The 24,768-nt window shown below is 40.5% G+C and overlaps 1 protein-coding gene across 1 annotated transcript in view; it reads right to left on the reverse strand.

Moving 5' to 3' along the window:
* Positions 1–35: 35 nt before the first annotated feature.
* SYTL5 (synaptotagmin like 5) overlaps positions 36–24,768 on the reverse strand; it is a 261,691-nt gene continuing 236,958 nt past the window's right edge. Inside the window, exon 19 of the mRNA XM_046673686.1 lies at positions 36–326. The gene's annotated coding sequence lies outside the window, so the exon portion shown is untranslated. The remainder of the gene's footprint in view (positions 327–24,768) is intronic.

Here is a 24,768-nt window from a genome sequence, read left to right on the forward strand (position 1 = left end):
CAATTATGTTTTATTTTGGGAACACTTATAAAGCCAGAACCCTGGTGTTTAGACTGTGAGTAATGGTACATTAAAGAAGAATTCAACATCCAAAAGGTAATTTCAGAACAACCCAAATTTTAATTTGTATCTCTTGACCACTGTGAAAAGGATAATTAGGCTAAAGCAAAACTCCTTAAAATCTTCCTTTCTCACCCATCTTTTTCTCTCACACACTGCAAGGGAGGGTGCCGGTCTCTGTTCTACATAGTCTCTCAGGGCCCCAGGCTGATGGCGGCTCCACTATCTTGTAGCATCAGCATCCAGAACACATGGCTTCCAGATTTCTGCAAAAGGGGAAGAGAGAGTAAAAAACCAACCACACCCCTCTTTTACGCTTCACATTGGAGGCATAAAGTTGCTCTCTTTCCCAGTCCATTGGCAAGAACTTGTCACATGATGGGGATCAAACTTCAAACGAGGCTGGGAAATTCAGTCTATTCCTAGGAAGGAGAAAATGAAATAGGACTTGGCAAACCTTATTGTTACTGGCCACAAACAGCTGCTTTACCCACCACACAAGAGGGGCCAAATAAAAACTGGAACGCCAGGCTTATGGCAAGGAAAGGGTTTATTGTTATTATCAAAAGGCAGCCAGATGAGGAGATAGGAGTTAGTTAGAACTCAGATCCACCTCCTCAAAGGAAGAAAGGTAGGGATTTTTATCTGGGGTTTTAGGTAGGGGAGGGAGAGCATGTGCTGGGGTTTTAGGTAAGGAAGGGGAGCGTGTGGCTTTGCTGACTGGCGCCTTCCCACTAGTGTGCATTTGGCCTTGAAGACAAAATTTCTTTTCCCTTGACTGTCTGGACTTTTCTGGTTAGTTTTCATCTTCACTTTGCATTTGGCCTTGTGAGGCTGCTTGCAGGAAAGGGGATGGCAAGATAAGGGAATCTGCAGGGGGTGTCCTTGGTTGTCTGCCTCAGGGTGGATGGTGGATTCTGGTGCCAGGAAGCTGAGGAGTTGGGGTCTGGGAAACTTCAGCCTCTTGATATTCTCTGGACATCAGTTTCCCTGTAACAAACCTCAAGAACATGTAATTAGCCAAAACTTCAGTGTGAGGCCACCTGGGCTTTTAACAATTTGTCATTTCTATTTGCCTTGTGAAGTTCAGGGATACAAAGGTTTAAAAAAAAACAATATTTCCATATGAGTGTAACTTAGAGAAGCAGGGAAAGAGGATGAGTGCTTTTGGTTTTAACCCCATGTGTACTGGGTTTAATGTAGGGGAACTGATATCAGGGCTGGTATCACTATCACAGTTGTTCAAAGAGGGTCACAGAAATTCCTTGAGATTATGTGATAGAAATATGTCCTTGGCAAGCAGTGTTATAGGTTGACACAATATCTTCTTTCTCTCATTCCCCTATTTTTCATCTGCCTTTTGAACCATCCCATGTTTGATTTATACCTCTCTCCACCTAAAGAGAGTCTTCCCCATCCACACCAAGGTCAAAAACTCAGAGGGTCAGGGATGGGAGTAAAAATAGAGGATGCTTGAATTCTCTTTAGTTGGCTGAAGGAGGGAGATGGCTGGGTACACTCCTAAGTTTTTATATATATGTATATATTATTTGTCCTACTGGATTTGCAGCCAGCACCACCCTAGGGTGTTAACACTTTTGAGGTCAGTACCAGATCTTTTCAACATTTGCTACCCGGTACCTAGCACAGTGCCTGGCACCATGTTGGTGCCAAGTAAGTGGAGTAAATGACTCTAAATTAAAACAGCTTGACTATTCCTAGGGGTGATAGGAGCCTTTAAGAGTGTATTTGCTAATTGCTCAAGTTGAAGACCACAAAGCTCAAGAGGGAGGACCATGTTGACATCCAAAATTTTATAACGAAAATTCTCAAAGTAAGTTTTATGAAGGTGTTGCTTATTTAGAACTACCTGCTCATTCCTTATGTCAATAATTTTTTAAAAACCTCTTGCCGAATTTGCTAAACATTTTGCTTTGGATTGCAGATATATATAAAGGGAATCTTTATAAAATCTTGATGTGATTTTAAACTGTTCAAATTTGAAAAACAGAAAAATCTGAAGGAGAAAAAAACTTCTATCATTCAAGTATATATGTTGGAGCTACTATAGATCTCTGTAGGCTGAGGACAATTTAAGCAACAAGTAAGTTGCATAAATGAATTCTGCAGTGGTTCTCAAACTTTAGCCTGCAACAGAATCCCCTGGAGGGCTGTTAAAGCGCAGATTGCAGCCCCACCCCCAGAGTTTCTGATTTAGTAGGTCTAGGATGGGGTCTGAGAATTTGCATTTCCAGCAAGTTTTCAGATGTTGCTGATGCTTCTGGTCTGGGGATCACACTGTGAGAACTATTGGCCTAGCGTGTTACTAAAGGCTTCACAGTTTTAAAATGGAAATTTTGCAAAGCAGCTTATAAAAAGAGAGTCAATCATCAGTGTGTAGCCAGAAGATAGTTCAGGTAAGTGTCATGCAGAGATGATCACTCACATGCATTACCTAATGGATTTGGTGTCAGGCCGCATGTCCCCTTTATCGGACCTATCAGTGAGGAACAAGGGACTTGACAGATGGATGTTTTAATTTTTTTTCCATTTGAATTCCACCCTAGAGTCTAGCACAGAGCCAATTTAGGCAAAGAATGGAAAGCATGAAAGAAGAGAAGGAGAAGCAGAATGCCTGGAGAATCAAAAAATTCCTTGTCTCATTAGAATACTACTTTCAAATTGCACTGAAGCCATGATAAAACAATTGAAAGGCAGCAGCATAAAGGAAAGAATGGGTGCCTGGTGTTGCATGGTCACCACCTCCCTGCTTTCTTCATTTCTTTTAGATCTGGACATACGGGCTAATTCATGCTCCCTAGAAAATTTTCCAAGCAGTCTGAAGGATTAAAGGGACCAAGAATCCCATAATTTTTATACTCATATTAGTTTTTTTATTGAGGTGTAATTGACATAAGTTTCAGGAGTACAGCATAATGATTCGATGTTTGTATATATTGCGAACTGATCACCACAGTAAGTCTATTTAACATCTGTCACCATACAGTTACAAAATATTTTTTCAATTTCAAATATGCAATACAGTATTATTAACTATATTCACCATCTGCACATTACATCTCCATGTCTTATTTATTTTATAACTGGAAGTTGGTACCTTTAGACTTCCTTCACCCATTTCCCCCACCCTCTCCCCTCCTCCCCACCTCTGGCAACCACCAATCTCTACTCTGTATCTATGAGCTTGTTTGTTTGTCTTGCGGTCATAAAGTATTTGTCTTTCTCTCTCACTTATTTCACTTAGCCTAATACCCTCAGGGTCCATCCATGTTGTCACAAATGGCAAGATTGTATTTGTTCCTCTGGCTGACTAATATTCCATTGTGTATATATATATACAAATTTTCTTTATTGATTCTTCCAACAATGGACACTTAGGTTGTTTTCGTATCTTGGCTATTGTAAATAATGCTGCTGTGAACATGGAGGTGCATATATATTTTCTAGTTAGTGTTTTCAGTTTCTTCAGATAAATACCCAGAAGTGGAATTGCTGGGTCATACGCTAGTCCTATTTTTAATTTTTTGAGGACCCTCCATACTGTTTTCCATAGTGGCTGCACCAACTTACATTCCCAGCAACAGGGCACAAGGATTCCCTTTCTTATACATCCTTGCCAACACTTATCTCTTGTTTTTTGATAATAGCCATTCTAACAGGTGTGCAGTGATATCTCCTTGTAGTTTTGACTTGCCTTTCCGTGATGATTAGTGATGCTGAGCACCTTTTCATGTACCAGTTGGTCATTTGTATATCTTCTTTGGAAAAATGTCTATTCAGTTCTGCCCATTTTTTTGATTGAGTTGTTTGTAGTTTTGCTAGTGAGTTATATGAGTTTTTTATATATTTTGGATATTAACCCCTTATCACATATGATTTGCAAATATTTTCTCCCATTCAGTAGGTTGCCTTTTCATTTTGTTGATGGTTGCCTTTGCTGTGTAGAAGCTTTTTAGTTGGATGTAGTCCCACTTGTTTATTTGTTTCTTGTGGTGCCTTTGCTTTTGGAGTCAGAGCCAAAAAATCACCACCAAGACCAATGTCGAGGAGCTTGCCGTCTGTTTTCTTCTAGGACCTTTATGGTCTTACATTCAAGTCTTTAATCCATTTTGAGTTAATTGTTGTGTGTGGTATAAGATAACGATCTACTTTCATTCTTTTGCATGTGTCTGTCCAGTTTTCCCAACACCATCTTTGAAGAGACTGTCCTTTCCCCATTGTATATTCTTGGCTCCTTTGTCATAAATTAATTGACCATATATGTATGAGTTGATTTCTGGGCTCCCTATTCCATTCCATTGATCTATGTGTTCGTTTTTATGCTAATATCATACTGTTTTGATTACTATAGCTTTGTACTATAGTTTGAAATCAGGGAGTGTGATGCCTTTAGCTTTGTTCTTCTTTCTCAAGATTTGTTTGGCTATTTGGGATGTTTTGTCATTCTGTACAAATTTTAGGATTGTTCTATTTCTGTAAAAAAAAAAAAATACCACTGAAATTTTGATAGGGATTGTACTGAATCTGTAGATTGGTTTGGATAGTATGGACATTTTAACAACATTCTTCTAATCCATAAGCATTGAATATCTTTCCATTTGTGTTGTCTATAATTTCTTTCATCAGTGTCTTACAGTTTTCAGTGTACAGGGCCTTCACTTCCTTGGTTAAATTTATTCCTAGGTATTTTATTCATTTTCATGTAATTGTAAAAGGGATTGTTTTCTTAATTTCTCTTTCTGATGCCTCATTATTAGTGTATAGAAAAGCAGCAGATTTTTGTATATTGATTTTGTATCCTGCACTCGACTGAATTCGTTTATTAGTTTTAACAGCTTTTTTATTGCAGTAACATTGGATTATAACATTATATAGCTTTCAGATGTACATTGTAATATATTTCCAATTCTGTGTAGATTACATCATGTTCACCACTGAAAAACTAATTATATTCCATCACCACACATGTGAGCCTAATCATCCATTTTGCCCTCCCTCCTCCCCACTTCCCCTATGGTAATCACCCATCCAATCTCTGTTGCTATATGTTTGTTTGTCGTTGTTTTTATTTTCTACTTATGAGTGAGATCATACGGTATTTGACTTTCTCCCTCTGACTTATTTCATTTAGCATAATACCCTCAAGGTCATCCATGTTGTTCCAAATGGCCAGATTTCATCATTTCTTATGGCTGAGTAGTATTCCAGTATGTATAAATACCACTTCTTCTTTATCCATTCTCTCTTGGTGAGCACCTAGGTTGCTTCCAGGTCTTGCCTATTGTGAATAATGCTGCAATGAACATAGGGGTGCATGTATGTTTATGCCTTTGTGTTTTCAAGTTCTTTGGATAAATACCCAGCAGTGGAATAGCTGGATCATATGGTGATCTATTCTTAATTTTCTGAGGAATCTCCATACTGCTTTCTATAGTGGCTGAACCAGTTTGCACTCCCACCAGCAGGGTACGAGGGTTCCCTTCTCTCCACACCCTCTCCAACACTTGTTTCCTGTCTTGTTAATTATAGCCATTCTGACCAGAGTGAGGTGATATCTCATTGTAGTTTTGATTTGAGAAGAACTACTAAAACACCCAGAAAAAAAAGTAACAAAATGGCAATAAATACATATTTACCGATTGCAGTTTTTTTATGTAATCTTTAGGGTTTTCTATATGTAATATGTCATCTGCAAATAGTGACAGTTTTACTACTTCCTTTCCAATTTGGATGCCTTTTATTTCCTTTTTTTGCCTAATTGCTCTGGCTAGGACCTCCAATATTATGTTGAATAAGAGTGGTGAGAGTGGGCATCCTTGTCTTGTTCCTGATATAAGAGGAAAAGCTTTCAGCTTTTCACCACTGAGTATGATGTTAGCGGTGGGTTTGTCATATATGGCCTTTATTATGTGGAGGTATGTTCCCTCTATATTATCACAAATGGATGTTGTATCTTGTCAAGTGCTTTTTCTGCATTTATTGAGATGATCATATGATTTTTATCTTTCATTTTGTTAATGTAGTGTATCATTTTTTTCATTTGTGGACGTTGAACCATCCCTGCATCCCTAGAATAAATCCCACTTGATTATGGTGTATGATCCTTTTGATGTATTGTTGAATTCAGTTTGCTAATATTTTGTTGAGGATTTTTACATCTATGTTCCTCAGCAATATTGGCCTGTAATTTTCTTTTCTTGTGGTGTCTTTGTTTAATTTTGGTATCAGGGTGTTGCTGTACTCGTGAAATGAATTTGGAAGTATTCCCTACTCTTGATTTTTGGAAGAGTTTGAGAAGGATTTGTATTAGTTCTTCTTTGAATGTTTTGTAGAATTCACCATTGAAGCTGTCTGGTCCTGGACTTTTGTTTTTTGGGAGGTTTTTTTTTTTGAGGAAGATTAGCCCTGAGCTAACATCTGCTGCCAACCTCCTCTTTTTGCTGAGGAAGACTGGCTCTGAGCTAACATCCATGCCTATTTTCCTCTACCTTATATGTGGGACACCTACCACAGAATGGCTTGCCAAGTGGTGCTATGTCCACACCCGGGATCCAAACTGGTGAACCCCAGGCCGCCAAAGCGGAACATGCAAACTTAACCACTGTGCCACTGGGCTGGCCCCTGGGAGGTTTTTGATTACTGGTTCAATCTCTTTACTATTAATTGGTCTGTTCAGATTTTATATTTCCTCATGATTCAGTCTTGGAAGGTTGTATGTTTCTAGGAATTTATCCGTTTTTTTCTAGGTTGTCAAATTTGTTGTTGTATAATTGTTCATAGTATTCTATGCTCCTTTGTATTTCTACAGTATCAGTTGTTATGTCTCTTTCATTTCTGACTTTATTTATTTGAGACCCCTCTTTTTTTCTTGGTGAGTCTTGCTAAAGGTTTATCAGTTTTGTTTATCTTTTCAAAGAAACAGCTCTTGGTTTCATCTTTTCTATTATCTCTTTAGTCTCCATTTCATTTATTTCCACTCTAGTCTTTATTTCTTTCCTGCTACTAACTTTGGGCTTCGTTTGTTCTTCTTTTTCTAGTTCCTTGAAGTGTAAACATAGGTTGTTTATTTGAGGTTTTTTTGTTTCTTGAGGTAGGCATTTATCACTATGAACTTCCCTCTTAGAACTGCTTTTGCTGTATCTCATAAGTTTTGGTATGTTGTATTTCTATTTTCATTTGTCTGAGGTATTTTTTTAATTTCTCTTTTGATTTTTTCATTGACCCATTGGTTGTTCAGTAGCATGTTGTTTAATCTCCATATACTTGTAAATGTTCCAGTTTTCTTCTTGTAATTGATTTCTGGTTTCTTACTATTGTGTTGAGAAAAGATGCTTCATATGATTTCAGTCTTCTTAAATTTATTAAGAGTTGTTATGGCCTAACATATAATTTATCCTGGAGAATGTTCCATGTACACTTGAAAAGAATGTGTATTCTGTTGCTTTTGGATGGAATGTTTTGTATATATCTGTTAAGTCCATCTGGTCTAATGTGGTGTTTAAGGCAAATGTTTCCTTATTGATTTTCTATCTGGATGATCTATCTATTGATGTAAGTGGGGGTATTAAAGTCCCCTATTATTATTGTATTGCTGTCTATTTCTCCCTTTAGATTTGTTAATACATGCTTTATATATTTAGGGGCTCCTATGTTGAGTGCATAAATATTTACAAGTGTTGTATCCTCTTACTGGATTGACCCCTTTATCATTATGTAATGCCCTTGTTTGTCTCTTATTACAGTCTTTGTTTTAAAGTATATTTTGTCTGAGGTAAGAAGAGCTACCCCAGATTTCTTTTGGTTTTCATTTGCATGGAGTATCTTTTTACATCCCTTTGCTTTCAGTCTGTGTGTGTCCTTATGTCTGAAGTGACTCTCTCATAGGCAGCATATAGATCAGTCTTTTTTTTATCCATTCAGCCACTTTATGTGTTTTGATTGGAGCATTTAGTCTATTTACATTTAAAGGAATTATCGATAGGTATGTACTTATTGCCATATTAAAAATTGTTTTTTAAACATTTTAAAAATTAGATTCCTTTCTCATTATCTTTTGTGTATCTACTATAGGTTTTTGTTTTATGGTTACCATGAGGCTTACATATAAAAACTTATGTTTATAATGGTCTGTTTTAAGTTGATACCAACTTAAGTGTGAACACATTCAAAAGGTCTACATTTTTACTCTCTCCTCATTTTGTTTTTGATGTCATATTTTACGTCTTTTAATCTTGTGTGTCCCTTAACTTATGATTGTAGTTATAGTTATTTCTACTACGTTTGTCTTTTAACCTTCATACGAGCTTTATGAGTGATTAATTCACTACCTTTACTATATATTTCCCTCTACCCGTGAGATTTATACTTTCGTATGTTTTCTGTTACTGATTATCACCCTTTCTTGTCAGGTTAAAGAAACCCTTTTAACTTTTCTTCTAAGGCCAGTCTGTTGGTGGCCACTCCTTTAGCTTTTGCTTGCTGGGAAACTCTATGTCCAAGAATACAAGGTAGAGTATTCTTAGTTGGCATGTGTTTTCCCCCAGTACTTTGAACTTATAGAGTTTCTGCTGAAAAATCTGACAGCCTTATGGTGGTGCCCTTGTAAGTAACAAGTGGTTTTTCTCTTGCTGCTTTTAGGATTCCCTCCTTGCCTTTAACTTTTGACATTTTAATTATGAGGTGTCTCTGTGTGGCTCTCTTTAAGTTCCTCTTATTTGGAACTCTCTGGGTTTCCTGGATCTAGATATCTGTTTGCTTCCCCAGGTTAGGGAACTTTTCAACCATTATTTCTTCAAATAAATTTTCTGTGCCTTTCTCTCTATATTCTCCTTCTGGGACTCCTACGATGTGAGTGTCAGTCCACTTGATGTTGTTGTCCCATAAGTCCCTTAAGACATTTTTATTTTTTTCCTTCTTTTTTCTTTTTTACTGAGTTAATGATAGGTTACAATCTTGTGCAATTCCAGTTGTACATTATTGTCTGTCAGTCATGTTGTAGGTGCAACACTTCATCCTTTGTGCCCACCTCCCACCCCACCTTTCCCCTGGTAGTCACTAATCTGTTCTCTTTGTCCACATGTTTAAATTTCTCACATGAGTGGAGTCATCCAGAGATTGCCCTTCTCTATCTGGCTTATTTCACTTAACATAATTCCCTCAAGTCCATCCATGTTGTTGCAAATGGGATGATTTTCTTCTTTTTTATGGCTGAGTAGTATTCCATTGTATATACATACCACATCTTCTTTATCCAGTCATCTGTTGGTGGGCACTTGGGTTGCTTCCACGTCTTGGCTATTGTAAAAAATGGTGAAATGAACTCAGAGGTGCATGGGACTTTTGGAATTGCTGATTTCAGGTTCTTTGGCTAGATACCCAGTAGTGGGATAGTTGGGTCGTATGGTAATTCTATTTTTAATTTTTTGAGGAATCTCCATACTGTTTTCCATAGTGGATGCACCAGTTTGCATTCCCACCAACAGTATATGAGGGTTCCTTTCTCTCCACAACCTCTCCAACATTTGTTATTATTTGTTTTAGTTATTTTTGTCATTCTAATGGGTGTAAGGTGATATCTTAGTGTAGTTTTGATTTGCATTTCCCTGATGCTCAGTGATGATGAACATCTTTTCATGGGCCTATTGGCCATCTGTATATCTTCTTTGGAGAAATGTCTGTTCACGTCTCCTGCCCATTGTTTGATTGGATTGTTTGATTTTTTGTTGTTGAGTTGTGGGAGTTCTTTATATATTATGGATATTAAGCCTTTGTCAGATGTATTACTTGCAAATATTTTTTCCCAGTTAGTGGGTTGTTTTTTTGTTTCAATCTTGTTTTCCTTTGCCTTGAAGAAGCTCTTTAGTCGGATGAAGTCCCATTTGTTTATTCTTTCTATTGTTTCCCTCGTCTGAGAAGACATGGTGTCTGAAAAGATCCTTTTAATACTGATGTCAAAGAGTGTACTGCCTACATTTTCTTCTAGAAGCCTTATGGTTTCAGGTCTCACCTTTAGGTCTTTGATTCATTTTGAGTTTATTTTGGTGAATGGTGAGAAAGAATCGTCAATTTTCATTCTTTTACATGTGGCTTTCCAGTTTTCCCAGCACCATTTGTTGAAAAGACTTTCTTTTCTCCATTGTAGGCCCTCAGCTCCTTTGTCGAAGATTAGCTGTCCATAGATGTGTGGTTTTATTTCTGGGCTTTCAATTCTGTTCCATTGATCTGTGCACCTGTTTTTGTACCACTACCATGCTGTTTTGATTACTGTAGCTTTGTAGTATGTTTTGAAGTCAGGGATTGTGATGCCTGCAGCTTTGTTCTTTTTTCTCAGGATTGCTTTAGCAATTCAGGGTCTTTTGTTGCCCCATGCGAATTTTAGGATTCTTTGTTCTATTTCTGTAAAGAATGTCATTGGGATTCTGATTGGGATGGTGTTGAATCTGTAGATTGCTTTAGGTAGAATGGACATTTTAACTATGTTTATTCTTCCAATGCATGTACATGGAATGTCTTTCCATCTCTGTATGTCATCATCCATTTCTCTCAGAAAAGCCTTGTAATTTTCATTGTATAAGTCTTTCAGTTCCTTAGTTAAATTCACCCCGAGGTATTTTATTATGTTTGTTGCATTTGTGAATTGTAGTGTGTTCTTGAGTTCTTTTTCTGTTAGTTCGTTATTAGAGTATAGAAATGCTACTGATTTATGCAAGTTGATTTTATACCCTGCAACTTTGCTGTAGTTGTTGATTACTTCTAAGAGTTTTCCAATGGATTCTTTGGGGTTTTCTATATATAAGATCATGTCGTCTGCAAACAGTGAGAGTTTCTCTTCTTCCCTCCCTATTTGGATTCCTTTTATTCCTTTTTCTTGCCTGATTGCTCTGGCCAGGACCTCCAGTACTATGTTAAATAAGAGTGGTGATAGAGGGCATCCCTGTCTCGTTCCGGTTCTCAGGGGGATGGCACTCAGTTTTTGCCCATTGAGTATGATGTTGGCTATGGGTTTGTCGTATATGGCCTTTATTATGTTGAGGTAGTTCCCTTCTATGCCCATTTTGTTCAGAGCTTTTTATCATTAATGGCTGTTGGATCTTGTCAAATGCTTTCTCTGCATGTATTGAGATGATCATGTGGTCTTTATTCCTCAGTTTATTGATGTGGTGTATCACATTGATTGATTTGCAGATGTTGAACCATCCCTGTGTCCCTGGTATGAATCCCACTTGATCATGATGTATGATCCTTTTGATGAATTGCTGAATTCTGGTTGCCAAAATTTTGTTTAGAATTTTTGCATCTATGTTCATCAGTGATATTCTCCTGTAGTTCTCCTTTTTTGTGCTGTCCTTGTCAGGCTTTGGTATCATCATGATGGTGGCCTCGTAGAATGTGTTAGGAATGTTCTATCCTCCCTAACTTTTTGGAATAGCTTGAAAAGGATAGGTATTAAATCCTCTCTGAAAGTTTGGTAGAATTCCCCAGGAAAGCCATCTGGTCCTGGGCTTTTATTCTTTGGGATTCTTTTGATTGCTGTTTCAATCTCTTTCCTTGTGATTGGTCTGTTCAAATTGTCTGCTTCCTCTTGACTAAGCTTTGGGAGATTGTAGGAGTCTAAGAACTTATGCATTTCCTCTAGGTTATCCATTTTGCTGGCATATAGTTTTTCATAGTATTCTCTTATAATCCGTTGTATTTCTGTGGAGTCTGTTGTTATTTCTCCTCTTTCATTTCTGATTTTGTTTATTTGAGCTTTCTCTCTTTTTTTCTTTGTAAGTCTGGCTAGAGGTTTCTCAATTTTATTTATCTTTTCAAAGAACCAGCTCTTTGTTTCATTGATCATTTCTACTCCCTTTTTTTGTTTCAGTAGCATTTATTTCTGCTCTGATTTTTCTTATTTTTCTCCTTCTGCTGCCTTTGGACTTTGTTCTTCTTTCTCTAATTCGGTTAGGTGTAGTTTAAGATTGCTTATTTGGGATTTTTCTTGATTGTTAAGATGTGCCTGTATTGCGATGAATTTTCCTCTTAATACAGCTTTTGCTGTATCCCATATGAATTGGTATGGCATGTTATAATTTTCATTTGTCTCCAGGTATTTTTTGATTTCTTCTTTAATTTCTTCAATGATCCATTGCTTGTTCAATAGCATATTGTTTAGTCTCCACATCCTTGTGCCTTCCTCAGCTTTTTTCTTGTTTAATTTCCAGCTTTATAGCATTATGTTTGGAGAAGATGCTTGTTATTATTTCAATTTTTTTAAATTTGTGGAGGCTTGCCTTGTTTCCCAACATATGGTCTATCCTTAAGAATGTTCCATGCATGCTTGAGAAGAACGTGTGTTCTGCTGTTTTTGGATGGAGTGTTCCATATATATCTATTAAGTCCAACTGTTTTAGCTTTTCGTTTAGCTCCACTGTTTCTTTGTTGATTTTCTGTCTGATCTGTCAGTTGATGTGAGTGGGGTGTTGAGGTCCCCTACTATTATTGTGTTATTTTTGATATTTTCTTTTAGGTTTGTTAATAGTTGCTTTATGAACTTTGGTGCTCCTGTATTGGGTGTATAGATATTTATAAGCGTTATTTCTTCTTGAGGAAGTGTCCCTTTGATCATTATATATTGTCCCTCTGTGTCTCTCTTTACCTGCCTTATCTTGAAATCTGTTTTGCCACATATAATCATTGCGACACCTGCTTTCTTTTGTTTGCTATTAGCTTGGAGTATTGTCTTCCACCCCTTCACTCTGAGCCTGTGTTTGTCCTTGAAGCTGAGATCTGTTTCCTGGAGGCAACAAATTGTTGGATCTTGTTCTTTAATCCATTTTGCCACTCTGTTTCTTTTTATTGGAGAGTTCAATCCGTTTACATTGAAGGTGATTATTGATGCATGAGGGCTTAATGCTGTCATTCTGTTGCTCATTTTCCTGCGTTTCCTTTGTTTCTCATCCTGTGTGTTTTAGCCTACCCATTGACTTCTGCAATTTCTTATGCTGGGTTTCTTAGATTTTTCCTTATTTATGTTTTGTGTCTCTGTTCTGTTTTTTAGTTTAGTGGCTACCCTGAAGTTTGTATTCAGAATCTCGTGTATAATATAGTCCATTTTCTGGTGGTCTCTTAGCCTAGACTGTTTCAGGCCCTCTCCTCCTCTCCTCCTAAATTATTATTTTCATCTCTTATTCAAATTTGTGTTGTGAGTTTGTAGTTAGAGTGATAAGATTGTCCTTGCTTTGGTGATTTCCTTCCCTTTATCCTAATGCTATAGTTGAATATTTACTATCCTATTCAGATTCTATTTATTCATCTACCTACTCTGTTTTGTGACCCCTTTCTCCCTTTTTTTCTTATTTCAGTTATGAGAGCCTTCTTGAGGATTTCTTGTAGTGGAGCTCTTGTCACTATGAAGTCCCTTACCTTTTGTTTGTCTGGAAAAGATTAAATTTCTCCCTCATATCTGAAGGATATTTTTGCTGGATAGAGTATTCTTGGCTGAAGATTTTTATCTTTTAAACTTTTGAATATGTCATTCCATTCTCTCCTAGCTTATAAGGTTTCTGTAGAGAAATCCACTGAAAGTCTGATAGGAGTTCCTTTGTAGGTTATTTTCGTCTGCCTTGCTGCCCTGAGTATTCTTTCTTTGTCATTCATTTTTGCCATTTTTACTACTATATGCCTTGCAGTAGGTCTTTTTACATTGACAAATCTAGGAGATCTGAAAGCTTCCTCCACGCACATTTCTCTCTCAATCCCTAAATTTGGGAAGTTCTCTTCTATTATTTCATTGAGCACACTTTCTGCTCCATTTTCCTTTTCCACGCCCTCAGGAATTCCGATTATTCTTAAGTTGCATTTTCTCATTGAGTCAGCTATTTCTCAGAGATTTTCTTCAGTTTTTTTAGTTCTTCATTCTCTTTCTTCCCGTCTGGAGCCATTCAGCCTGTCTGTCTTCGATTATGCTAATTTGCTCCTCTATGGTGTCTACACGGGCATTCAGGGAATCCATATTATGTTTTATCTGATCCATTGTATTTTTCATCTCTAGTATTTCTGATTGATTCTTCTTTATAGTTTCAATCTCTTTTGTGAAGTAACTCCAGAACTTGTTGAGTTGTTTCTCCATATTTCCCTTTACCTCATTGAGTATTTTGATGATAGCTATTTTGAACTCATCTTCACTTAGTTTACATTTCCAAGTCCCCAGGACATACTTCTGTATTTTTATTGTTTTCCTTTTGGACTGGAGCTGTTATAAATTGCTGGATGGTAGAGGAGCAGTTTTTGCACATGATGCTATTATTCAGTTGCAGTTACTGCCTGTCGCCACTAGATGGGGGTTGAGAGCGTGTTCTGAGCCCTGCGCCTTCAGTTGTGATGGCAGTGCGCAGTGTGGGTTGGGGAAGGTGGGGCACTTTTTCTTGCGAGCTGACCTGGATTCAGATCAGCTCTCACTCTCTGGTCTCCTGGCGCCCTGGCTTGCTGGGGTTTCCCCACACGAAAGCTTTCCCCCATTAGAGGGTTTCCACTGCATGGGCAGTGGGAGTCCTGGCCCCTCCCCCACTCGTTCCCTCAACTGCAGCAGTGATCCCAGTCTTTAGGGGAGGGAGTGAAGATCTCTCTTACCCAGTTCCAGCTCCTGCAAGGCCAGCTCCAGCCTCTTCGCCCTCCATGATTTGGCTGCTGTGGGTCTCTGACGATTTCTGTTATTAGGATTTTGTTGTTGTTGTTAGAAAGCAGTTGCTCTTTTTGGTTGTAATTTGGAGGAGCGAGAGTCCTTGGTGAGCTCACTCTGCCGTGTTGCTGACAGCACCCCATATCTGTTTCTCCTTCTTTTTTCTTTTTGCTGCTCTGATTGGGTGAGTCCCATTGCCCTGTCCTCGAGTCCACTTCTGCTTCATCTAGTCTGCTTTTGAACTCCTCTAGTATATTTTTTAGTTCAGGTATTGTATTCTTCAGCTTCGTGAGCTCTATTTGGTACTTCCTTATATTTTCTATGTCTTCATTGTTTTCATCCATTCTTCTCTCAAGTTTGGTGAGCAACTTTATGACAATTACTTTGAACTCTTTATCAGGTAAATTACTTATCTCTATTTCATTAAGGTTAATTTCTGAGGTTTTATCTTGTTCTTTCATATCATATTCCTTTGTTTCTTCATTTTTCTGGACTCTACCTGTTGGTTTCTATACAGTAGGTCAAACAAACAACTCTTCTGCTCTTGAGTGAGTGGCCTCCTATAGGAGATGAACCTTATCATTCAACCCTGCCCTAGCTCTTGGTTGTCTCTCAAACCTTTGCAATTGTCCAAGCAGCCTATTTTATTTTTAATAGCTTCCATTATTTGAGGGTGTGTCAAGACCTGTATGTGTTCCAAAGGGGAGGAGCTCAGTCAGCCACTACATTCAGGCTGATAGGAAGCCAGACCCTCCCTTAGGCAGCAGCTTTTAAAGTATGCAAGTATATATAGTCCTGTGGGACTGCAAGTGTAAACTCTGCTGGCCACCAGAGCCAGGCGATCTGGAGATGTCCCATGGGTGGCAGTCACAAAAATTGGGGCTTCAGGCAAGTGTATAACCTCCTTTCTTGGAGATACCAGTGAGCTGTAGTGAGGCAGAGGGAGAGCATAAAGATGGCATCTTCTAGCCTATGTTCCCTGAGAGTCCTTCCACAGGCTCCTAGATTTGCACCAAACCTGAACCCTGCCCCTGAGGCACTAAGACAAACAAATAGGCTTCTTTCACAGAAAGACACAGGTTGTGATTGTCTGCTGTCTGTGCAGTGCCCAGGGGGTGATAGCCTGCCAAGAACTGTCTCTTAGATTGTTACAGTCACAGGGGACCCAGGAATACAAGCCCTCCTGGCCACTAGAGCCAGATGATCAAGGGGTATCTGCTGGTCAGCAGTTGCAAAAACTGGGGTACCGGACATGTATAAGACCTCCCCTCCAATAGATGCTGGTACTTAGGAGCATAACAGAGGAGGAGCACAGTGATAGCACCTGCCCTCTGAGGTCTCTGGAAAGGTTTATAGTCAGCTCTCAGATGTGTTTCATTAGAAGCCTGTCCCTCAGGTTGCAGCTATGATGATAAATTAATAGGCTTCTTTCACCAAAAGACTGAGCTCCTGGGTCTGTTGCTTCTTGCTGTATTCTGAGGTTGGTAGTTTAAGGAAACTTCTTCCATTGGTTACAGTCCTGTGGGGCCCACGGGCATAAGCACCACTGGCCACCAGAGCAAGATGATATAGAGATGTCCCCTGGCAGCAGCCACACATATCAGGGTGCCACACAAGGGTTTAAGCTTCTTTCTGGAAGATACTGGCGAGCTGAGGAAAGGCAGAGGGAGAGTGTGAAGATGGAGCCACCAGCTAGAGTGAGGCAGTGTGGGAGTGTGAAGATGGCACCCACTGATGAAAAAAAAAAAGACAGAGACAGACAGAAAGGAGACAGAGACAGAGAGAGAAACACACACAGAGAAAGACACAGACAACAGACAGAGACAGAAACAGAGAGGCAGAGTGAGACTAAGAGCAACAGAGCAAGAGACAGAGAAAGGCAGGGGGTAGATAGAGGAGATACAGAGAGACAAAGAGTCAGAGACAGAGACAAAGGCAAGAGACAGGAGAGAGAGACTGAGACAGAGCAGGACTGAGGAAGACAGCAAGACAGAGACACATAAATAGAGGGCAAGAGAGTGAGGCAAGAGACAGAAGAGAGCCAGGGACAGAGAGAGGCAGACAGGAGAGAGAAATAGACGGACGGAGAGGAAACCGAGGGAGCAAGAGAGATAGGAGACAGAGAGGGACAAAGAGAGACAGGAGAGAGAAACAGAGCAAGGGAAAGAGGGTGAGACAGCAGGAGAGGAGACAGAACAAGACAGAGACAGAGCAAGACAAAGATGGAGACAGATAGGAGACAGACAGACGGAGCAAGGACAAGAGAGACAGAGACAGACAGGAGAGATAGAGGCAGGCAGAGAGAGGGACTGAGACAGGGTGAGAGATCATGAGAGCAGGACAGACAGACAGAGACAGTGAGGGACAGAGAGAAGAGAGTGAGAGGAGAGCCAGAATGACAGAGACAGACAGAGGAGAGACAGGCAGACTGAAAGAGCAAGAGAGAGGCAGACTGGGACAGAGAGAGACAAAGCAAGGGCAAGACACAGAGGAGACAGAATGAGACAGGAGAGAGAGAGAGCAGGAGAGAGAGGAGACAGACAGATACAGGTTAGAGACAGAGTGACAAAGACAGAGGCAGACAGAGACTGACAGGGAAAGACAGAGAGGAGATAGAACAAGACAGAGACAGGAGACAGAGCAAGAGAGACAGACAGAGATGCAGAGGAGAGATGAGAGAGAGTGGGACAGACTGACAGAACAAGAGAGAGAGACAGGGCAAAAGGGTGAAAGGGACAGACAGAGACTGAGAGTCAAAGATAGAGACAGGAGGGACAGAGAAAGAGACAGGAGGAGAGAGAGAGGCATGAGACAGAGACAGAAAGAAAAAAGGAGAGCAAGAGATGAAATAGAGACAGAGACTTACACAGAGAGACTTACAGACAGAGAGACAGAACACAGAGACAGGAGACAGTGACAGAGAAGGACAAAGAGTGATGAAGGGACGGAGAGCCAGAGACAGACACACAGGAGACAGAGACAGAGTAAGCCAAAGAGGCAGGAAAGAGAAAGAGTCGGAGAGAGACAGGATGCAGAGACAGGAGAGGGACAAAGCAAGACAAAGGCCGACAGAGAGACTAAGAGGGACAGAAAGAAAGTGAGACAGAGAGCCAGAGACCTGCAGAGAGATAGGAGACAGAGACAGGGGACAGAGAGAGCATGATAGAGTGAGAAAAAGAGACAGAGGGACAGAGGAAGAGACAGAGAGCAAGAGAGAGACAGTAGACAGAGGGACAGAGAGGGACAGAAAGAGGCAATGAGCGAGACACAGACAAACAGACAAGGACAGAGACAAAGACAGAGTGACAGCGAGCAAGACAGAGACAGGAGACAGAGAGACAAAGAGACAGAGACAGAGAGCAAGAGATCAAGACAGACAGAACGAGAGAGAGAGACAGACAAAGACAGAGCAAGGCAATAGAGGGAGACAGAGGGTGAGGCTGAGAGAGACAGGGCAAGACAGAGCGCGAGAAAGAGAGAAAGAGCAGGGTGAATCACACAGGCAGAGACAGACAGACCGAGAGAGAGAGATGACACCTACTGGTTTAGCAAGGGAGAAGGATAGCATGAAGATGGCACCCACTGGCAAAAATAGAAAGAAAAATAAAGAGCTGGCGTCCACTGGTTTTAGCAAGACAGAAGGAGAGCATGAAAATGGTGCCCACCAACCTCCTTTCCCGGAGAGTACACCTGCAGGTCCCTGCTGCTCAGTCCAACGCTTTAATTATCCACTGAGCCTCTTTCACACAAAGTCTGGGCACTTTTCAAACAGCAGCTTCTGCGCTGTGCCTTGGGGTGAGCAAGGCTACACGTGAGCCCTCTACCCCGTTTTCCAGTTTGTCGCAGCCCTTGTTGCAAACCCCACTGGTTTTTGAAGCTAGATGTTTTGGGGGCTCGTCTCGCAGAGAGAGGCTCCTGGTTTTGAGTTCTTTCCTGGTGGACGGTTATCGTGCCAGGGGAAGGTGTGTGGGGGGGATTTGGTGAACCTCTCCTACCCACTTCCATGTGGTTTCCTTCTAGCTCGCCCAATATGCAGGAGTCGCTCAGCTACTTTTTAGGTTTTTTTCAGAGGAAATTGTTCCCTCTGTAGTTGTAGATTCAGTGTGACCATGGGAGGAGGTGAGTTCAGGATCTTCCTAAACCACCATCTTGAACCCGAACTTCCAATATTATTATTTGAGTCTAGAGTTCTCTAGAAGATTCTCCAGGAGGAGGTCATTCCAATCTGATGACAGACATTTATGTAACTCCAACATAGGGCTGGCACCACGCCTCCTCCTGCAGTGTCCCATCATTCATCCCCAAGATTTCTGTGGTCTCTTGGCCACGGTGGGATGCATTCCTGTGTCTGTGCTAGTCTGCTGATCTGACCACTCATCTCTGCTCATGGCGGTTTTCCCCTTTATATTCTGTGTCCATCAAGGCACAAGGTTCACGTGAAGAGTGTGTGTGGTAGCAGATGGTGGCACCGTGAGGGGTTTCTATCCTAGCCCCATAAGCACTATAACATCAAATGCTCCAATTCCTCATTAGTCACCCTTTCCCACAGGCTCCAGCCACCACAATGTTGCTTGGCCCTTTTCTCCATCCAGACTTGCATACTTCTCTACTCTTCTGTTTGCTGGGACACCTCCCTCTTGTGTCCTAGGACTTCTCCCCCACCCCCAAAAAACCTCTCAATACTCCTTGCAGAGCAATTTAGCTCTCTCTTCTCACCTCACTTCATTTACAAGTCATCTGCTCCTGAGCGCCCCTTTTAGCACCACAGGAAACCTGATGGAGACATTGTAATGCTTTTTTTTCCTTTTCTTTTATTTCTAGTCAATAGAATGGATTAACAATTTTGCTTCCCACTGGGATAAAATACAAATTATTCCCATCTTCCCTAAAACTCTTAAAAGGCAGAAGAAAGTATAGTCAGTTTGGATTTTGAGTAATGATTTTTTTTCCTTGATCCATTTGTGTGAGGAAAAAATATTGCACTTTAAATCCAGATGGCACTGTATATTCTGCCTCACAACAATCTCAAGAAATCTAAACTAAAAAGCAAAATCTGGAGAAGAAACTGGGTAGGCTCGTTTTTTTTTTTTTTTCCTGGGCTCAGCTTGTTCGTTTGTTTGCTTTCTCTGGCTTTTTTCATCTAAACATGTTTGAATGGTTATAAAAATCATGTTTTTACACAGTTTAAATTCTAATGTGGTAGAGTAGAAAAGAACATTAGACTTTTGAAACCATGTGTAATTCTTTCTGAAATTATTTAAGGTACAAATTATAATTAACCCAGTCAATATACTTATGCTGTAAACCAAGTTCAGTCCCCTCTAACTGTGCAGTCCTGAGCTGGCTGCTGAATGGGCCAGAACTACAATGTCTGGAAAGTTATTTCAGTCAGCTTCACCTAGTCCAGGCTTTCTCAACTTTGGTACTATTGACATTTGGGGATGGATAATTCTTTTGCAGGGGGGAGGGGTCTGTCCTGTGCATTGTAGGATGTTAAGGAACATTCCTAGCCTCTCCCACTAGAGACCAGTAGCACCTCCCTCCCCAGTCTGACAACCAAAAATGTGTGCAGACATAGCCAAATTTCCTCTTGGGGGAAAATCACCTTTGTTGATAACCATTGACCTAGTGTTTATGTGGTTGTGCAAACCTAGTCTGCAAACTTGGGTTAAATCCAATTAATGCAAAAAAATTTGTTAGCATTGCTGTACATGCCTTGTAGCAACTACTGGTACAGAGCACCACTGCAGGCCTAAAGTCTTCCTGACCATTATAATCTAAGGCAGTGCTATTCAAACTTTAATGTGCATCCCAGTCATCTGGGGATCTTGCTAATAATGCAGATTTGAATTCAGTAGGTCAGGGTAGAGCATGGCATTCTCCGTTTCTAACAGGTTCCAATGTGATGCTGATGGTCTAAGGATCACATTTTGAGCAGTAGCAGGGGTCTAAAGGATGATTCAGTCCTTTGTGGTATAAGCCTTTCTCTGCATACAGTGTCACTATAGGGTGTGCGTTGGTCCGCTAGAACCCTTGGGAGTCAGGTTTGACATAGTCTTCTCTTTTTTCTTTGTCTGCCCTAGGCTGTTGCTGCGAATCCCACTCTATTCCTTCAGTATGGTGCTTGTGGATAAGCATGGCATGGACAAGGAACGCTATGTCTCCCTGGTGATGCCTGTGGCCCTCTTCAACCTGATTGACACATTCCCCTTGAGAAAAGAGGAGATGGTCCTGCAAGCTGAAATGGGCCAGACCTGTAACACCTGATGTGAGGGTTCCTCTCTCCACAGTTCCTCTTCTCTTTCTACATAGTGCTATGCACACGGAAAAGCCTTAAAAATATCCTTGATGTACAGATTTTTATTTGTAATTTTTAAAGTCTATTTTATTATGAGCTTTCTTTGCACTTAAAAATTAGCATAATGCTTTTTGTACTTTTAAGTGTTCCCAAAAATGATATGAATATGATATTTACTCTTTATAACTCTTTACTCCATCATGGCTGGTTAATTTTGTAGAGAAATTAAAAACCTCAAGCATACACATGCTTTCAGTGCATTATTCAGTGTGACACATACCTTTCTTGTTTTTTATATAAAACCTTTAATAAAATATTTTGGAGCAAATTTATTAAAACTCATTTTGTTTTTCAAGCACCAGCCCTACTTGCTCAGTGTGGCCAGTGGTTTTAGGACTGTGATTCTTTGTGGTGTTTTAAGAATGGAAAAATGTGGAGAAACCTGCTAGAATTTTGAGGATTGCCAGGAAAATAGGTGACGTCATCAAAATGGCGGGCTGAGCTGACCCGGGACTCTCCCCTCCAAACTACAACCAAAGAACCAGAACAGCTGAATTTCAACCAATAACTCTAATAGAGATGGTCAGAGACCCACAGCAGCAAGACAGACAATGGAGGACAGAGACACTGCAGCTGACCTCAGAGGAGCTGGAACGGGGTAAGAGAGAGAGAACTTCGCTCCCTCCCCTAGAGACTGGGATCACTGCCATGGGTGAGGGTAGGAGCAGGGGAGGGGCCACGCAACTGGGGGATCGTCCAGGACTCCCACTGCAGGTATAGTGGAGACCCGCTAATGGGGGAAAGCTTCCACATGTGGGGACCCCATCAAGCCAGGGCCCCGGGAGACCAGAGAGCGAGAGCTGATTGGAATCCAGGTCGGTGCGTCAGAGAAAGTACGCCCTCACCCCCAACCTGTGCTGGGCACCCACCATCACAGCTGAAGGCTGAGGGCTCAGAACGCACGGCTCTCAACCCCCATCTAGTGGCAACAGGCTGTAACTGCAACCGAATACTACCATCATGTGCAAAAACCACTCCTCTACCATTCAGCAATTTATAAAAGCTCCAGACCAGAAGGGAAACAATAAAAACACAGAATTAAGTCCTGAGGACTTGGAAATAGGTAAACTAAGTGAAAATGAGTTCAGAGTAGCTATCATCAAAAAACTCAGTGAGGTAAAGGGAAATATAGACAAACAAGTCAACGAGTTCTGGAGTTACTTCACAAAAGAGATTGAAACTATAAAGAAGAATCAGTCAGAAATACTAGAGATGAAAAATACAACAGATCAAACAGAATACGGATTCCCTGAATGCCCGTGTAGACACCATAGAGGAACAAATTAGCATAATTGAAGACAGACAGGTTGAATGGCTCCAGACAGAGGAAGAACGAGAACTAAATTAAAAAGAATGATGAAAATATCACAGAAATAGCAGATTCAATGAAGAGAACCAATTTAAGAATCATCGGAATTCCTGAGGGCGTGGAAAAGGAGCAGAAAGTGTGCTTAATGAAATTATAGAAGAGAACTTCCAAAATCTAGGGATTGAGGGAGAAATGTGTGTGGAGGAAGCTTTCAGACCTCCTAGATTTGTCAATGTAAAAAGACCTACTGCAAGGCATATAGTAGTAAAAATGGCAAAAATGAATGACAAAGAATACTCAGGGCAGTAAGACAGAAGACAATAACCTACAAAGGAACTCCTATCAGACTTTCAGTGGATTTCTCTACAGAAACCTTACAAGCTAGGAGAGAATGGAATGACATATTCAAAACTTTAAAAGATAAAAATCTTCAGCCAAGAATACTCTATCCAGCAAAAATATCCTTCAGATATGAGGGAGAAATTTAATCTTTTCCAGACAAACAAAAGTTAAGGGAATTTGTAACCAAAAGTCCTCCACTACAAGAAATCCTCAAGAAGGCTCTCATACCTGAAAAAAGAAAAAAAGGGAGAAAGGGGGTCACAAACCACAGAGTGGGGAGACAAATAGATAGAACCAGACTAGGATAGCAAATATTCAACTATAGCAACTAGAAGTAGATTTGTCTTTTTTTTCTTTTTGAGGAAGATTAGCCCTGAGCTAACATCCGCTGCCAATCCTCCTCTTTTTGCTGAGGAAGATTGGCTCTGAGCGAACATCTGTGCCAATCTTCCTCTACTTTCTATATGGGATGCCTGCACAGTGTGGTTTGATAAGCAGTGGGTATGTCCGTGCCTGGGATCTGAACTGGCAGGCCTTGGGCCGCTGAAGCTGAGCGTGTGAACTTAACCAGTTCTGAGCTGAGCTGAGCTTAGATTTGTCTTTTTCTTTAACAGTAGATAGTGATTGCTATCCTGTGAATAGGTTTATATTCTATTTACAAATATGATTTTTTTTTACAAAGCACACTAGTAGCCACTCTTTGACTTCTGTCTCCCTCAGATGTATCAGATAAAGGTCAATGGCATGGCTAAGAGAGGAATATTAACCAGTGACTAGTTCGGAGGCCACAAAAATTTCAAAAGATCATTTGTCACAATTAAGTAAGCATATATCAGCCCACGTTGAAGCTCTCCTGTCTTTGAAAAGCCCATCTGTGCCCTTTGCCACCCAGCCCAAAAGGTCCATGTCTTGAAGATGAGGTGATGTTTGAGGAACTGACCTGATTTCTTCAAACCAGTCTTTCTGATGAACTTAGAATATTACAGGCACTTTGCCCAACAAGATACACATTTTGAAGAAGAATGAATGTACAGTGGTATTTTAAAAATAAATACCCAGAGCGATGCCAGCATCATGGTGGGAAGGTCACTCCTTTTTTTTCCTCCTCTTATATTTACAACCAACTGGACATCCATAACCGAACAAAAGCACCTATGCACAGGACACCTGAGAACTCCATCCATCTGTGCATCCACAAGTGGGTGGCTGGGACCTCCAAGGAGGCTATGGAGCCAAGGGGGTTGTGGAAGCAGCAGCACCAGCAGTGGCAGTAGCAACGTTTCTAACAGAGGAGGTGGAAAGTGAAAGAGGGTGAGCAAAAGTCTGCCAGGCTGTGTGGACTGAAGCTGCAAGGCATCCATTGCTCTTCAACAATACCCTTCATTTCTGAAGAGACATCTCTGTGACTTGGGGGAGAGAAAGGACAGGGAAAAGGCAGACAGAGAACTGAAAGAACACATTTCCTGCTGTCTGCCCTGGGATTCCAGCAAGAGTTGCACCCATGGACCTCTGGTACCCTCCAAACTCAAAGATCCCCCTACTGGGCTGTGGGACTACGCAAAGCCCTAAGTGCTAAGCACACATATCTCCCAACTCTTCTACCACCTTTTTCTTTTCCCTACCAGCTCTTTTATGTACATGATCCCAACCTCAGCAGCAAGTCAGCTCCTGTAAGAGAAAAAAAAAACTTCTGCTATAGCACTGCCGTTTAGAAGACAAAAGAAAGGCTCCTACCTGCTAACCTGTTGAACTGTTAGAATCAAAGTAAACAATGTCTTACCTAAATAAGAAAGATGTTCCCTACTTCAAATGTGATGGCAGAGGCACATTTCATCAAGCACTGGGAAAAATCATGGTAATATGGCCTCACAAAAAGAAAATGACAATTTTCCAGCAACTGAACATAGAAGACATGGAATATTGCAATCTGATAAATAATTAAAAATAAATGGTATGAAGAAATTGAATGATCTACAAAAAAACTTAGAAAGGCAATTCAGTGAACTCAGGAATAAAATT

Source organism: Equus quagga, chromosome 10, assembly GCF_021613505.1.
Source record: "Equus quagga isolate Etosha38 chromosome 10, UCLA_HA_Equagga_1.0, whole genome shotgun sequence".
Taxonomy (NCBI): Eukaryota; Metazoa; Chordata; class Mammalia; order Perissodactyla; family Equidae; genus Equus; species Equus quagga.